General features: G+C 45.6%; 1 protein-coding gene across 3 annotated transcripts in view; it reads right to left on the reverse strand.

Annotated features, from left to right (window-relative positions):
* Positions 1-14461, reverse strand: part of SEMA4G (semaphorin 4G) — a 190800-nt gene extending 176339 nt beyond the window's left edge. For 2 of the 3 annotated variants that reach the window (XM_056529593.1, XM_056529588.1), the window contains exon 1: positions 14306-14461. The gene's annotated coding sequence lies outside the window, so the exon portion shown is untranslated. Of the gene's footprint in view, positions 1-313; positions 409-14305 lie in introns of those variants that run through there. The other variant, XM_056529589.1, reaches the window with a different exon arrangement.
* Between the last annotated feature and the right edge of the window lie 2021 nt (positions 14462-16482).

The raw sequence follows: 16482 nt of genomic DNA on the forward strand, positions 1-16482 counted from the left end.
ATTACACATCACAAAGGCTATCTGAATGATGAAACTGCTGGTTTAGCAATGTATATGGTGGAATTTGTGTAAGAAATAGCTTTCGCTGGCATATTATCTATGCTTTGGAAAATTGAAGACATCTTTTCTGTGTTACCAAAGGTCACTTCATCCTCGCGATTACCAAAGCAGAGAAGATTCTTTTACTGGTGAGCTCGCTGACTATAACACAGAGTATAAACGGGTCATAAATATTAAATGATGGTAAACAAGCTCACGTTACATGCAGTCAAGCACATCAAAAAAGAAAGTTAAGGAGCGGTGCCAAACAAACCTGGAAGGTGCAGGTTATTCCGAGCGGGCTGTGCCATAGTACAAGTGATCTAGCATCTTTCCAATGCCATATGGCCGTATTCCTTAGACATTTTTTCTTTGCCTGGTTGTAAAAAGTGCACTGTTTCACCTACATTAGTAAGGTTTAGAAAGTACTTCTACTTTATCATTACAGTAATTTGACAGATACTGGACTTGCAATATTGTACTGTAACCATCTCCAGCATTAGAAAAGTTTGCTCAGAGCAGTACAAAACCAGATCTGCCACAGTGAAATATGAGGCTTGATATAATACCGTCATGATGGCTTTTAGAGTAAGGTCAAGTGGCAAAGGGGAAAAAAAACACAGTATAAGACATATCTACTCTACTTTTAAGGAAGGAAAATAAAGCACTGCAAAAACCAATATACCTTGAAGCTGTAGTTATAATAGAACATCAAGTAATAAAATAAAATAGATGGTTTTGCTCTTGAAAGGATTTTGCACTGAATTTTACTGCAGAAATAAGCATCGGACATCAAAGTCCTTCCGACAAAAGAACGATCATGTTTATTCTTTCGGCAGAATCAAATTCATTGAAATTCCGCTACAGAACTGAAATCAATGGGAGGCTGCTGCAAACGGAATCTACTTAGAACTAAATCCAATCGGATTGTCTATAGTGGGCATGCACCCTTATAGTATCATATAATCTGGAGAGCACATATGTTGCAGACAACTGCTTCAATAGGGTTCTCAGGGGTTACAGACAGTTGACATAAGCACATAAAGTAACCAATAGGTATGGCCCATAGGCATGGTCTAACTTTACATGGCAGCTAACTCTGCAGCCACAAGAGCATAAGGCCTGTTCCAGGTAACACAACGGGGCACATTTACCCAGTGCACCAGAATTCTAAATGGTAAAAAAAAATTGTGCACATGCAATATGCCAAATTTATTGTCCCTCTCCAGTTCCACTATATCTTTCTTGTCCACTGGTGCCCAGTACTGTACACAGCATTCTATGTGTGGTCCGACTAATAAGCTGTACACTCTCCCTAATGAAGTCTACATGTGGATCAGTCCATCTAGAGTAGACTACGGTACAGCCGGTGATTACATATACTGTAGCTGCCATATAAATAAACAGTCTTCTTCTATCACTGTATTTTCCTGCTCCCTGCAGACCGACGCAACACGGGAAGATTTATGGTTAATGTCTCTATGGATGTTTGTAATATATCAAATAAAATGTGGAAGGACTTACGATAAATAACTGTAATGCTATACATCTGTTCTTTCAAGCACATGCCCTAATCAGTCATGTATGTGATCTGATGTGCTTTATAGTTAAAAAAAAAAAAAATTATGTCAAAAAGGGAACATGTAAATTCAACCAATTATATAACGACAACCAGAATTTTAGATCATGCAGACCATCTCAGAATAGAAGGCTAGTAAAAAGCAGAGCTGGGACAACCTGAGCTAGAGCCACAGAGCATGTACCTGTTGCAGAGAGTGTGGTCCAGCATGGTTATCATTCATTTCACTCCATTTATTCCAAGGGGGTGAGCATCCTCATACATATAAAATGTTCTGTGTCCCTTTTCCTTATTCCAGTGCTCCCATAGGTTATAACAGGAATGACTATGTGAAGCACCTGCTATCTTCATAGGGGATTTTAATAGATCATCATCCTTAAAGGGGTATTCCGCCTCTAGCTAGACATCTTATCCCCTATCCAAAGGACCAGCGACGGAACCCCCGCAATCTCGGCTGCGGCACCCCAGACATCCGATGCACGGAGCGAACTTCGCTCAATGCCGGATGACTGGCGATGCGGAGCTGAGGCTGGAGGCATCACGGTCACGCCACTTGTGATGTCACAGCCATGCCCCCTCAAAGCAAGTCTATGGGAGGGGGCATGGCCGTGACCTTAAGAGCGGGGTGTGGCCCGTGACGTTACGAGATTCTGGCGCTGCACCCGACGCTCTAAACTAATGTCAGGTGCAGCAGGGAGATTGCGGGGTCCCCAGTGGCGGGACCCCCGCGATCAGACATTTTATCCCCTATCCTTTGGATAAGGGATAAGATGTCTTGGGGCGGAGTACCCCTTTAAGTACCCACCAACTCCGGGTTTGGGACAAAGGGGTATTACCTCCTTTGGTAAAATCGGGGAAAGTGAGGATTCTGTGATGTTTGGAGGGCCAAATGAACAGATGTGAAGCAATATTCACCTGTTGATCACTTTCCCGCATAGACTTGGGGATTGTAGACTAACTCCTTGGCTCTCTCATTTGTCTCCTTGGTGGAGTATGTCCCTCCCTCTGTATCAGACCATTTTTCTTTCCTGTATGTAACAGTAGATAAGGGCCTTGAAGGAGAGGGTGAAATTAAAACCTTTTTGGATCAATCTGATGGACACTCCGAGGAATCATGCCCTGCACTAGATGCAACAGTTTTTCCTGGTGTCATTGTTTTAATAACTGTAGTTAACCTATCAACATTAGAAGGGGTTCACCTATCTGGCCTGTTCCACTCCCGGGCAATTCCCTTTCCCCACGATTATAAATGTCTTAAAGGGGTATTCCGGCTTTATACATCTTATCCCCTATCCCCTGCATATCGCAGGGGTCCCGCCCATAGACATGAATGGAGGGGAGTGGCGTGACGTCACGTCCCTGTCTCGGAGGCAGCACCCGGCACAGAATGCCGGAGGCTGCACAGAGATCGCGGGGGTCCTCAGCAGCAGGACACCTGCGATCATACATCTTATCCCCTATCCTTTGGATGGGGGATAAGATGTATAAAGCCGGAATACCTCTTTAAGACATCTATAATCTTATTGACATCAATACAGCCAAAAAAGAGACATATACTTCCATGAGCCATTCAGAAACCCGGGATAGCAGGACAATGGACCCCATGGATGCTGTAATTGAATGGGTGACATTATAAAAGGGGAGTGGGAAGAAACAAAAACAGATATACAACCAGGAATAAACTAAAGGGATTTTTTAACAACCTGAGGCAAGAACACAGTAATAGAAAACATAGCCAAGGTATTATATAATCCTGGATATACATCTGTTGTCAGGATTACCATATGACGAAATGTGGAATTTCCAGATCTGCTTCACTGCTTAACGGACTGTAAATGGATTAAAATATAACTTTGCGGGGGGGGGGCATGGCATGACGCCGAGGAAGATGGCCGCATAAGTGGTGTGCTCCCAGCCCAAATACCTGATGACCCAGCTATTTTAGATTGGGAGGACCTCCCGCAGACCCAAGAAGCCTTCCTCAGCACTTCGGCGGTCCTTCATCCCTCCTGGAAGGATTGCTCGCTTCCTCCATCAGCCTCTGTCACCAGCCCTGTGCGGTCCGGCCACCATTACAGGCCCTGCCTTAGGCCTCTGCTCTCGCTCTGTCGGCACGGCTGACTGCCGGCTGCCTCTCTGCATATAGCGGCGTTCAAAATGACGATTTTACCTAAATTGCTTTACTTTTTTGACATCTTACCGGTACGCATCCCGTTGTCGGCTCTGCAGTCTTTTCAGTTGGTCATTTTCCGTTTTATATGGGATGCTAAGCGGCATCCCCTCCCAATGTCTGTGATGCTGGCTAGTCGGCACTAGGGCTGAACAATTTGGGAAAAATCTGTGATTGCGATTATAGAGTTAAATATTGCAATATCGATATGCGATATAATAAAGAAATGGTGAAAATCCCCCTATTTTTAATGTCCAATCCCTCTATTTCATAAAGCCAACCTCCCAAATTTCATGTTCATTGACTGAACATAAAATGGAGGGGATTGGATAGGACAATGAGAAATGAACTTAATTTCTCCTCCACATTTCATGTGCCTGGCCTGATATACTGTAGTCCGCATACTCTCCGCACTGGAGCACTGGGAATAAGTAGTGGCTTCCTTTTTGAGCCTGGGGGGGTGTAAAATACCTGACGGACGTTATTTTGTGACGTGCAAATTTCTCCCGTTACTATCGCCCATCACAAAATAGCGGCCGTTATCAATAATGGGCTATAACAGGTTAAAACGGCTATTCGAAAAATCCGACAGACTATAATGGTATTTTCTAACGGCCGTTAGGGATTTTCAAGATTTTTATGACGGACGTTTCTAACAGATGTATTTTTATAGTGTGAAAGCAGCCTTATCAGCGCTCCATTACTACAGACTCCTGAGGCTATCAGCATTATTGGAGCGCCGATCGGACAGGACAGAGGCAGGTAGGGAACCTCCTGTCCTCTCAGCTGATCGGGACTCGGCAGCATTACGCCACCAGTGTCCCGATCAGCTCCAATGAGCTACAGGCAGTCACTTCGGCATTTTAGACGCTGTGATCAGCTTTGATCGCCGCTTCTAAAGGGTTAATGCCGGACATGACTCGGATAGGTGATGTCCGGCATAAGCCAGCATGAAGAGAGCTCAGCTTTTGAGCTCTCTTCATACACCCGCCACACGGCTGCACCGTTTATTAATGGCGGCCAGCCGTGGTGGGGTTAATTCACCTCCCAGCGCTGCGCACTGCTGGGAGGAGAGACAGTCAAAGTCGGCCGCACAGTGAAGGGACCTGGCCGCGTTGCAGGGAGCTAACTTACCGCCGGAGCCCAGCTCTGCTCCATTGTTTAATTGTCTGCTCCCTTGTTTAATTGTCTGCTCCTGAGTGGCCCGGCCGGCCCCCTCATTGTGCGACCTACTGTATAATCGCTAATTTTTGCGAAGGGCTGCATCGACATATCGCAATCCCTAGATATCGCGATTTGATTGGGATTGCGATATATCGTGCAGCCCTAGTCGGTACACAGCGGGTTTAGCTGTACCAGATGTCACTATATAATATTGGGAGGCTCACCTATGTTACCTGGCGCCATGGTCTTCCTACCATGCCTATAGTCAATGGATGGAGTTGGAGAAATTGTGGTTGGCTCAGATTCATCCAAATTCCCTTCTACCCCCGCAGGTGCCTTGCTGGGCCTGATGTATTTTTCACGCTATGTCTGGGGATACACTATTTTACTCCTCCTCTCCTTTGTGGTGCGGGAGTGGGGTTCTAGGGGTCTCTTTTGCTGGGCTGAGGTGGTAGATCCACTTTCTCGCACTCTCTTACCTTTTGAACAGCTGGCTTCTCGATGGGATCTCCCCTCTTCTGAGCAGTTCCACTACATGCAACTTAGCTATTTTATGGCTTCCACACTAGGTTCTACTGTGGTGTCCCTACCTACGAGTTTTGAACGCTTGTGCCGTGGTGGACCTCAGGCGAGGGGACTTCTCTCTGATATCTACTCTGTCCTTCTGTCCTGTCCCTCTGGAACTGCCCCTTCTCATCCCTATATGCGCCGTTGGGAGGAGGTCCTGGGAGTCACCATTACTCTCCCATTACTCTCCCTCAGTGGAAAATAATATGGGAAAGGGCTTCTCTATCTGCACTACATATAAGGAAACTCAGTTTAAACTGCTTATGGGGTGGTATCACACCCCGGAACTGTTGAATAAATTGAATCCCAATATTCCACCCCAATGTTGGCAATGTGGGAGGGGTCTGGGGACTATCTTTCATATATTCTGGTCTTGCCCGCTTATTGTAGACTTTTGGAGTCAACTGATTCAGGTAGTGTTGGGAGTGCATATCCCCAAGGACCCACTGCCCTATCTTCTGCACTTGCCTTCTCAGGTTTTAGCTAAGAAGCCATTTAAGCTTTTCATGCCCACTGTACTTGCTGCTAAGACTGCTATGGATGGGACCACTTTTCTGATCGACAACCCCCATGATTTGCTTTCTCTTCAGATCTTCTTTCTCTTTCCTTTACCTTTGTCTCCCTCTTCTTGTCTTTTCGTCTTGTTTTTTGTATTGTTGTGTATTCTCTTTGTTTGTCTTTAGTGTTTTTGTTCTATAAGTATTGATATGTTTTTTGTGGTGGTTGTTGGCTGCTCCCCCTCGAATTTAGCAAACGTATGCTGGATTTTCCACGGTGATGCTTTTCCCTCTGGGGGGGGGGGGGGGGGGGTGATTGCATTTTGTAGCATCACTTTATTGCTGCCTAGTACTGCCTACGTTTTTGCATTATTGGAGTGGTCCTACTGGCTATACTTGGGCCTTTGGGGTCCTTTGTGTATTTGACCTGCTGTTTTTTAAAACTTTTATAAAAATTTACAGTTTAGAAAAAAATGTAATATAACTTTGCTTAATTAAGCAGAAGACTGTCCCAAACAAGTAAAGAAATGCTTTACCAAGCTATTCCAGGAAGCCTCAACTGTTCATCCTGAGCTTCCTGTTACATGAACAAAATGCTGAGGCTGGTGAACATTAACTTAAGCCAAATATAGGAAACTTAAGAGGAAATATATCTGTATAATGCCGATATACATGCTACACATAAAAGGGGTTACATGGCTACCTTTGGTTGTCTTCTGGCATTGTTTAGAAGACTTCCTAATATAACTTAGGGACTTTATATATTTTCTTGGGGATACAACAGTGTGTAACCGATGACTGTAATGTAGAAATGTGTAAATTATACAATGCTTTTGTATCTGGAGCAAAATGAAAGTCATGAAGCAAAAGACTTGAGTAATGCGACAGACTGAATTGTGGTCTAAGCCTGTGAAGAAATACGCATATGTCTGCAAGATAAGAAAACCACCCTGTCTGTTTATAAATAGAAACCTTCAATATTCAGCACCAGCTCTTAAAGGGGTACTCTGCCTCTAGACATCTTATCCCCTATCCGAAGGCTGCAGCACCCTAGAAATCCAGTGCACGGAGAGAACTTAGCTCCCTGCCTGATGACTGGTGATGCCGGGCGGGGACTAGTGACATCACGGCCACGCCCCCTCAATGCAAGTTTATTGGAGGGGGCTTGGCGGCTATCATGCCTCCTCCCATAGACTTGCACTGAGGGGGCGTGACCATGACATCACGAGTGGAGCACGGCAGTGACGTCACAGACCTCCGGCGCTGCACCCGACGCTCGAAACAAACGCTGAGTGCAGCAGGGATATCAAACATCTTATCTCCTATCCTTTGGACAGGGGATAAGATGTCTAGGGGCGGAGTACCCCTTTAAGACTTAATGGTAGTGAGGATCCTGGTTTAAGACGCCTAAACTGCTGTCTACAACCTGAACAGAAGAAAAGTCTATAAGAGATCTATATCTGACTTAGGTTTCGTTCACATCATGTGTAAGTGCTACGTTCACCTTTTATGCCAGAGAAATCTACCAAAATATGAACTAAATGAAAAGCCACAGTTTATACCACTGAATGCGATACACAGGCAAATGTTACCCATAGGTGACCATGGGAAAATAGAATGTATACAGTGTGGTATACATTTGGTAGCCCACAGAATAGAAAAGCATAGCAGACTACACTTTTTCTATATTGTAACCAAAAAGACATACTGATCTATCCATCCCTAGCAGATGTCATAAGAGTGCTCTTTTGGAATCCATCAGGTGTATAAGGGCCATTGACCCATTCAGTATATCATCCAGGATTAACAGAATAGTTGTCCCATATTCACAGAATAGGGAATTCATTCACTCGTCCATGTTTGGAAGCCTTACAGAGAATGAATGGAGCAGTGACTGAGCATGCAAGCTGCTGTTCCATTAACTCAGAGGACAACTTACCTCCGTTCTTGTGATTAGTGGGGGTCCCAGCAAGCAGACCCCCACCAATCAGCTTTCATAATATATATATATATTTCAATGACATATCAAAAGTATTTATATATATATATATATATATATATATATATATATATACATATATATATATATATTTGCATTGCCCATGTAAGATCTCTGCTTGCTGTCAAGTTTAGTGTAAGTTTCTAAGCTGGCTATACACATTAGATGAAATGAGGAAGACAGCAGCTGCCTGAGGTGTCTGGCAGTGGCTTATTGCTCTCACTCAGCAGAATGTATTGGCCACTAATACTAGGGTCACGAGACTTCGCTGAAGTTGCATAATAAATCTGTAATGTCTGACAACACCGAAGTTGCATTTTCCTTCAACAGAATGTGTGAGACTTTACTGGTACACAACTTATGGACACGTCCAGCACTGACACAATGATGAAAATGATACAGGGAGGTGTCCTCCAGAACCAGCAGAGTAATACAGGCACTGAGACCAGGAGTCTGCCTGAAGAAGTGGAAGTTCCGCAAAACGCGTTGCATTGTGGGAGTAAAAAATCCTTGCTTTTATCCTAGTCTCAGCGACTGTATTACTCTGCTGGTTCTGGAGGACACCTCCCTGTATCGTTATCTTGGTTGCAGATATCCATTACCATATCTCAATCCATGGTTGTACTTGGAAGGAGTACAACTTATTCTGGTAAGCGCAGTTTACACCTTGCGTTATTGCTTTACCTGAAGATATCACACGACGGAGCGCATCCTGTTGTCTCTTTTATTTTACAATGATGAAAAGGCCTGGCACACCTTTAAATGGAATGGAAATTGTATTCTAAAAGTCACCACGATACCTTTGTCCTACCATGTCCTGTAATGTTAAAGGGGTACTCCGTCCCTAGACATTTTATCCCCTATCTAAAGGGACACCCGCAATCTCGGCTACGGCACCCCAGACATCCGATGCATGGAGCGAACTTCGCTCCGTGCCGGATGACTGGCGATGCAAGGCGGAGACTTGTGGTGTCACAGTCACGCCCCGCTCGTGACGTCACGGCCACACCACCTCAATGCAAGTCTGTGGGAGGGGGCGTGACGAATGTCACGCCCCCTCCAACAGACTTGCATTGAGGGGGCGTGGCTGCGACGTCACGAGCGGGGTGTGACTGTGACATCATGAGCCTCCGATGTTGCACCCGACGATCTAAGCGAATGCCGCGTGAAGCAGGGAGATCGCGGGGGTCCTGCTCCTTTGGATAGGGGATAAGATGTTTAGGGGCGGAGTACCCCTTTAAAAGCCTGGGCAGAATAGAGACATTTAACCACAATGATATACTGCCAGAACGTATAAGATAGAACTTTGTGCTGCTGACAAATAGGGAATTGTCTACCGAATGTCATTGTAGCAAACATTCTGCTCTTAAATACTGTATATAAGGATTATGTAGATTGTCAGAGTCTGTGGACTGCTGCAGGACAAATGTGGTATTACACTGCGCCCTCTCAAATTCTGAAAAGAGGACTCTATTTCGGAAGCAGACATAGGCAATCCCCCCCCCCCCACTTTAGTTAAAAGAGAGGGGTGCAGAACAGGGGACCCCATCCATGATATCTATAGGTCCTAAAATATAAACCCCTTCAATATGGTCTACATTCCGTACACGCCATTTGCTATTAGAATTGGCATTTTCTGTCATGGGGACACAGATCTGTGAGCGTGCCCTGTAAGTGACCTGGCTTATAGAGAAGTCCCCGTATCTGGATACTTCCGTTTGTACAGGACATATATAGTCATGAATTAAATTACCCTGGAATTGGAAAGATAGATATCAAAGGGGATTGTAATTTGTTTAGTAAAGAATATCTGACCATTCACAAATCACACTCCGTCACCACCCTCCAATGTAATTACAGCGAGGAAATAATTATAAAGCCAAGGGGGCAGGGGAAGGAGGGTGGCCAGTTAACTCTTTTACTGCTGGGTTACGACACACAGCTCTAGTGATCACTCCATGTGCTCAGTTAGCTAGATCTGAGGACTGTAGGGGACAGAGGAGTACCCCATCTCAGGTTCTATGCCTTGTTGGGTTTTTGCAAAAAGTCTCTAAGTTTGACCATACAGGCCTGCTACAGAAGAAATGTAGTATATGCCAGCCAGAATGGTTAAAGGGGTTCTCCGGCACTAAGACATCTTATCCCCAGAAGATAGGGGATAAGATGCCTGATCGCAGGGGTCCTGCCGCTGGGGACCCCCGTGATCTTGCACGCATCACCCCGTTACAAACTGTCCCCGGAGCATGTTCACTCTGGGTCTGCTGACTGGCGATCACAGGGCCGGAGCATTGTGATGTCACGGCCCCGCCCCCATGTGACTTCACGCTCCGATGCAAGCCAATGGGAGGGGGCGTGATAGCTCCGGGGACCGTTTGTAACGGACCGTTTGGGCGGGACCCCCGTGATCAGGCATCTTATCCCCAATCCTTTGCATAGGTGATAAGATGTCTTAGCGCCGGAGTACCCCTTTAATAATATTATAGATGGATGGGATAGGGCTCCTTTTTTCTTGCTTTGCACACAGGCTCATAGAGGTGTATCCTAAGCGGGGGACTAGAACATCTAGGATGTCTATAACCTCATCAGCTCCCAGGGGGAGGTATCACCAATATATCCTACAGTATGCATATAGCCATGCTAGCCTTTCCTGATCAACTACTACAAATACACAGATTTTTGCACAGTAACCATGGAAAGAGCTACTTGTGTGAAAAAATGCACTTAGTATAGGGCACACAGCAACAGTGTGTGTATGGACCATAGCACTGTAGGACTAGTGATGGCGAGTGTGCATTATACGGTCATAAATGGTTAAAGGGGTACTTCACTGCCCAGCATTTGGAACAAACTGTTTCGGACGCTGGAGCCGGGAGCTCGTGATGTCATAGCCCCGCCCCTCATGATGTCATGCCTCACCTCCTTAATGCAAGTCTATGGGAGGGGGCGTGACAGTTGTCACGCCCCCTCCCATAGACTTGCATTAAGGGGGTGGGGCGTGACGTTATGAGGGATGGGGCTATGATGTCACAAGCTCCCGACGCCGGCTCCAGCATTCGGAACAGTTTCTTCCAAATGCTGAGCAGTGGAGTACCCCTTTAAGGGAGTACTCCGGATATAAAAACGTATCCCCTATCTTAAGAATAGGGAATACGTGTCAAATCGCTGGGGGTCCCCCGGCTCTCCTTCTAAATGGCGCCAGAGGGAGAGCCAGAGATTCCTGAGTGCAGCGCTACAGCTCTCTCATAGAGATGCATTAAGGGGGTGTGTCGGCCATTGTTTTGTGCGGTGGTCGACACTCTCCATTTAGAAGGAGAACCCCGTAAGTAAGGTGTTATGCCGGAGTCCCCCTTTAAAAGAAACCTGTTGGGTTAAATATCCAGCCCAGTCTGAAGGCACCATGCTATAGAGCAGGAGGAGGTGAGAAGATTGATATAAAGTTATGTGGGAAAAGTACAAGGAAAAGGCTATGTTCACACCAGCATTGTGGAGCTCCGTTACACACGCTGATAATGGGACTCGATAGAGGGTGTTGCACCGGACACCAATGGATCCCGACAGGTCCCATTAACTTTGAAAGGAATCCATCTGGGTCCCGTTAGATATCCAATTTTCAGGATTTTAGTGGAGGAAAAAAAAAAGAAGAGCTTCAGGATTTGTTTCTCTGCTAAAATCCTGTCATTATAACAGAATCAGTGAACAGAGCTTGTAATGCTGATGTGAACATAGCCTAACCTGTCATTGATTCAAGTAAATCTCGGCTCATTCAGGGCTAGGTAGTCATATGGGCGGTCCTAGTCAGTGATTGACAGCTCACTCTATATGCACACTCTGGCCATGTTCACACATAATTTCCGAGCGGAATTCAGCAGAAACTTCTACCATGGAAATCCGGATTCCGGCCTCCGTCCAACATGCACTGCCGTCTATGGAGACATGCACTTCCGAGCGGTCCTAGCGCCGGCATGTTCTGCCATCAACTGCTATTTGCGGAATGTCCACACGGGTGGACATTACGCAAATATTCCGCAGTATGACCACAGCCTTAGGGTACGTTCACACGGGCAGATTTGTTTGCGGGTTACCCGCTGCGTACTTGAAAGGGGGCGGTCTCTTTGCGGTTATCGGCAACAGATTTTCTGCTGTGGAAAATCCGCTGCAAGCCCCATTGAAGTCAGTAGGGTCTGCGGCGGATTTTCCACAGCGGAGCCCGCCCACTTTCAAATACGCAGCAGGAAACCTGCAAATAAATCCGCCCTTGTGAACGTACCCTTAGGGTATGTTCACACTCTGGAGTGTGCACGGAATCTCCACTCGCAGAATTCCGCAAGCGGAGATTCAGTCTGGCAGCCGACGGCGGCGGTAGGACCGCGCGGCACTGCACCGTCACCATTGACGGCTATGCAGTACTCGCGGACTTCCACGCAAAGAATGAACATGTTCTTTCTTTGCGCTGAATAAATTTCAGCGGCGGAATTGTCCGCCGCTGAAATTCCGCAGTGTGAACGGGTCTCGCGGAGACCCATTCACACTAATGTTAAGTTCACACCGCGGAATTCCACTCGGGAATTCCATAGTGTGAACATACCCTTAACACAGAAAACTGTGTATAAGTGTGTATATATGAAGCGCTGTCAATCACTGATTAGAACCACCCACGTGACTATTTAGCTCAAAATAAGCAGATATTTGATATGGACAAATGACAAGTTATCCTGGAATTTGACTAAAAAAAACTATATATCAATGTACTTAGCTCCTTCTGCTCTATAACCTGCTTTAAGCAGATTAGACTGCATATTCAATGTGACAGGTTCCCTTTAACACTATCCTCCCAACATCGGCACAAACCACTATATATATATATATATATATATATATATATATATATATATATATATATATGTGTGTGTAAACACACACACACACACACATATATATATATTTTTTTCTATGTATATATATATATATATATATACACACACACACATACATACACTTTTTTCTATGTATATATATATATATATATATATATACACACACACACATATATATATATATACACACACACACACACACATATACACACATATATATTTTTTTCTATATATATACACATACACACACACACACATATATATTTTTTTTTCTATATATATACACACACATATATATTTTTTATATATATATATATATATATATATATATATATATATACACATACACACATATATATTGGTGTAATAGATGCAAGTGAACTCATTGGTGGGTGCTGAAAAGCTGTGTATATCATGAATCATGACATTGTAGTAACAGGTAATAGATCACAACACGCACGCTGTCATCTACACATTTTCTGCAAACAAAAACGTATGAGTGACTCCACTATAGAGCAGTACACGGCACCGTCACCTCAGTTACTTTACCCCCCACTATAGCAGAGGGCTGTTTAACCCCGGTTTGGCCAATTAAGGCTCATTCACAAATAGCGCCTGCCAATAAGCAATCGCCAAGTCAGCCATCTTGGTGACACTATGGATTGAGGCACCCTAAGGATTTCCCATCACTGTCCTGATTAGTATTCACTTTTTTTTTTATTATTTCTTTTTTTTATGTGATCAATGTGCCAGTCAATGACATTTGTATTTCACTGAGATCAGCAGAATCACATGCTCAGGAGCTGGAATCACAACAGGCTTTATAATAGCCACTTCTGAAGAAAACAGTGTTTACCAAGCAGCGTGCCTCCAGCTGTTGCAAAACTACAACGGCATGATAGCAAAATAATGCATTTTGGGTAGCGTGATGTTTTATGGCCATTATCTATCACAGGCTGGTGGTGATGTTGGAGAGCCTATTGTGTATTAGTGTTTCCCAAACAGGGCACCTCCAGCTGTTGCAAAACAACAACTCTCAGCATGCCCGGACAGCCTTCGGCTGTCCGGGCATGCTGGGAGTTGTAGTTTTGCAACAGCTGGAGGCGCCCTGCTTGGGAAACACTAAAGCAGACAGACCTAGCTTATAAAATAATGCTGTCAAATAACAAAAATGTATGTAAATAAATGTACCTACCCCCTAGGTACCTGTCAATGTACCTACCTGACTATGAACCTACACCCCCTAGGTACCTGTCACTGAATGGGAACACGTCCTAGGGGTAAACAACACAGGCTCGGCAGTGAAAGGGTTAGCTCCAGGTACAGCTCATCTATTGTGCAGGATAGGTAGGGGGCAGGTTCCTAATACCCCCCAGTTTACCGCACTAAACCCCGCTCCACCTGTGCAGCTCTTACCGTCTCCGTACAGCCTGGGACACACCACCGGCTCTGCGCTCGATATATCCCGGATAAATCCCGTCTCCACGGCCCGGCAGGCTCCCGGCTTCCTCTGCCCGAATCAAGCTATACAAGACATACGCAGGTTCCTCAGGACTCACAAAGACAACGCGCTGCTGGGAAGTGGAGCCCGCACATCAGCACACAGGTAGCGCCTCACGCACGCCCCCTGCTGGCAGAACGACAGCTACGGACGGTTATCCGGCGTATGGAACAGTGACAGCAGTGACCCCCGACCTGTGAGTCTGCGGCACAACTACAACCCCCAGCATGCCCTGAGTGCAGGGCCAGATTAGGGCTGCCTGGAAGACGGAGCACTTCATTATGATGCCCCCTAACAGTTCCCCCACATTTAGGTGCAGTATAGTTTCCCCACATGAGGTTGTAGTTCCCCCAGATTGGGTGCAGTATAGTTCCCCACACATTAGGTGTGCAGTACAAGTCACCCCACATTAGGTTGGCAGTATAGTTCCCCACATTAGGCTGGCAGTATAGTTCCCCCACATTAGGTTGGCAGTATAGTTCCCCCACATTAGGTTGGCAGTATAGTTCCCCACATTAGGTTGGCAGTATAGTTCCCCACATTAGGTTGGCAGTATAGTTCCCCCACATTAGGTTGGCAGTATAGTTCCCCCACATTAGGTTGGCAGTATAGTTCCCCACATTAGGCTGGCAGTATAGTTCCCCACATTAGGTTGGCAGTATAGTTCCCCCACATTAGGTTGGCAGTATAGTTCCCCCACATTAGGTTGGCAGTATAGTTCCCCACATTAGGTTGGCAGTATAGTTCCCCACATTAGGTTGGCAGTATAGTTCCCCCACATTAGGTTGGCAGTATAGTTCCCCCACATTAGGTTGGCAGTATAGTTCCCCACATTAGGCTGGCAGTATAGTTCCCCACATTAGGTTGGCAGTATAGTTCCCCCACATTAGGTTGGCAGTATAGTTCCTCACATTGGGTTGGCAGTATAGTTCCCCACATTAGGTTGGCAGTATAGTTCCCCCACATTAGGTTGGCAGTATAGTTCCTCACATTAGGTGCAGTACAGTTCCCCCACATTAGGTTAACAGTATAGTTCCCCACATTAGGTTGGCAGTATAGTTCCCCACATTAGGTTGGCAGTATAGTTCCCCCACATTAGGTTGGCAGTATAGTTCCTCACATTAGGTGCAGTACAGTTCCCCCACATTAGGTTGGCAGTATAGTTACCCACATTAGGTTGGCAGCATGGTTACCCACATTAGGTTGGCAGTATAGTTCCCCCACATTAGGTTGGCAGTATAGTTCCCCCACATTAGGTTGGTAGTATAGTTCCCCCACATTAGGTTGGCAGTATAGTTCCTCACATTAGGTTGGCAGTATAGTTCCCCCACATTAGGTTGGCAGTATAGTTCCCCCACATTAGGTTGGCAGTATAGTTCCTCACATTAGGTGCAGTACAGTTCCCCCACATTAGGTTGGCAGTATAGTTACCCACATTAGGTTGGCAGCATAGTTACCCACATTAGGTTGGCAGTATAGTTCCCCCACATTACGTTGGCAGTATAGTTCCCCCACATTAGGTTGGTAGTATAGTTCCCCCACATTAGGTTGGCAGTATAGTTCCTCACATTAGGTGCAGTACAGTTCCCCCACATTAGGTTGGCAGTATAGTTACCCACATTAGGTTGGCAGTATAGTTACCCACATTAGGTTGGCAGTATAGTTCCCCCACATTAGGTTGGCAGTATAGTTCCCCCACATTAGGTTGGCAGTATAGTTCCCCCACATTAGGTTGGCAGTATAGTTCCCCCACATTAGGTTGGTAGTATAGTTCCCCCACATTAGGTTGGTAGTATAGTTCCCCCACATTAGGTTGGTAGTATAGTTCCCCCACATTAGGTGCAGTATAGCTCCCCCACATTAGGTGCAGTATAGCTCCTCCACATTAGGTGCAGTATAGTTCCCCCACATTAGGTGCAGTATAGTTCCACACATTAGGTGCAGTATAGTTCCCCCACATTAGGTGCAGTATAGCTCCCCCACATTAGGTGCAGTATAGTTACCCCACATTATGTGCAGTATAGTCCCCCACATTAGGTGCAGTACAGTTCCCCCACAGACATACAGCCTTCAGCCATATACAGTGTTTGGC

This window comes from Hyla sarda, chromosome 7, assembly GCF_029499605.1.
Source record: "Hyla sarda isolate aHylSar1 chromosome 7, aHylSar1.hap1, whole genome shotgun sequence".
Classification (NCBI taxonomy): domain Eukaryota; kingdom Metazoa; phylum Chordata; class Amphibia; order Anura; family Hylidae; genus Hyla; species Hyla sarda.